Source organism: Suncus etruscus, chromosome 1 (assembly GCF_024139225.1).
Source record: "Suncus etruscus isolate mSunEtr1 chromosome 1, mSunEtr1.pri.cur, whole genome shotgun sequence".
In the NCBI taxonomy this organism is placed as follows: domain Eukaryota; kingdom Metazoa; phylum Chordata; class Mammalia; order Eulipotyphla; family Soricidae; genus Suncus; species Suncus etruscus.
Genome location: NC_064848.1, coordinates 14,964,021 through 14,965,554, shown reverse-complemented (window position 1 = coordinate 14,965,554; position 1,534 = coordinate 14,964,021). Strand labels below are relative to the sequence as shown.

Sequence of the window (1,534 nt, the reverse complement as noted above, 5' to 3'; positions counted from 1 at the left end):
CAGTTCAAATAGAAATCACTAAAAGACTACAGATAATTTTAAAATACAATTTTGTTTATAAAATTTTATTTTTTAAGTAAAAAATATAAACAATTCCGTAAACATACTGGAGCAGTAAATAGCAGTAAATGAATTGTGAGCAACAATTATACATAGACTATTCTTATTTTTGTCACTGTTAATGATACCATGCTTCAGATTGTAAAATACTGGGAACTTTTTAGCTGGTTGTGGGTGGATGAACAGGGTCATACTCTTCAATGATTAGGGATCACTCCTGGTTCTTGGCTCAAGGATCACTCTTGGAAGTGTTTGGGGTATCCTTTGTGGTGCTGGGGGATGTTCATGTGCAAGTCAAATGCCTTAACCCCTCTCCTTTTGACCCATCCTACTTTTGGGGGGGGGGCACACCCGGTGTTGCTCAGGGATTACTCCTGGCTGTCTGCTCAGAAATAGCTTCTGGCAGGCACGGGGGACCATATGGGACACCGGGATTCAAACCAACCACCTTTGGTCCTGGATTGGCTGCTTGCAAGGCAAACGCCGCTGTGCTATCTCTCCGGGTCCCCCATCCTACTTTTTAACTTTATTTTAAAAAATAAGTCTTTTTATTTTAAAAAAGAAAAGATAAGGCCTCCCAATTCTTACCACAGGCTGGGTTCTTTACACTGACTGTATAGAAAGAGGAGGTACAGAAAATGCACCCCATATACACCTCAACACAGGCCCTTTGCCTGGTCTGTATTGTGAATTGGGGGACAAAAAATAAAAATAAAAATCAAAAATAAATATTATATTTCTACAAAGTATTAAATCTGAAACAGTGGCTAAAAACTCTATTATAAAGGTATATTGCAGGCTGGAGCAATAGCAAAGGCAATAGCAAAGGCAGGGCATTTGCCTTAAGCAGACCCAGCTTCAATCCCGGCATCAAATATGGTCTCCCAAGACTGACAGGAGTGATTTCTCAGCACAGAGCCAGAAATAACTCCTGAGTGTCACCAGGTGTGGCCCAGAAACAAACAAACAAAGTAAAAGCTACATTTCTTCCTCTAAAAGGTTAAAAGCCATCATTTCAGACAAATTATTTGATGTTACTTATTTTATACAGAATCAAATTCTATTATTTGTCAATGTCATATTGTCTTTTTCTTTTCACTTGAAATAAATGATTTATTTTTCTAAACAAAGTTAGAATTTAGAGGCAAGGTAAGAATAAAATACTTTTTTTGCTATTAGTTACACTTACTTGGCCAAATGCATATTAAATAAAACTGCATAGTAAGTGGTTTTGTGGACTAGTAACATGTGAATTTATTTTAATAACTAATATCTTTATTTAAACACCATGTTTACAAACATGATTGTAGTTGTGTTTCAGTCATAAAAAGAACACCCCCTCCCCATTCAGCAGTGCAACATTCCCATCACCAATGCCCCCATCTCCCTCCCCTCCCACTACCTGTATTCGAGAGAGGCTTTCTACTTCCCTCACATAATGACATAGTTATGATAGTCATCAGTACAGTTATTT

At 37.5% G+C, this 1,534-nt stretch overlaps 1 non-coding gene across 1 annotated transcript; it reads left to right on the top strand.

The window, feature by feature from the left end:
* Positions 1-631: 631 nt before the first annotated feature.
* On the top strand, positions 632-764 carry LOC126031399 (small nucleolar RNA SNORA51). Its single transcript, XR_007503292.1, has one exon. It is a non-coding gene; the product is annotated as a small nucleolar RNA SNORA51 (small nucleolar RNA).
* Positions 765-1,534: the final 770 nt, after the last annotated feature.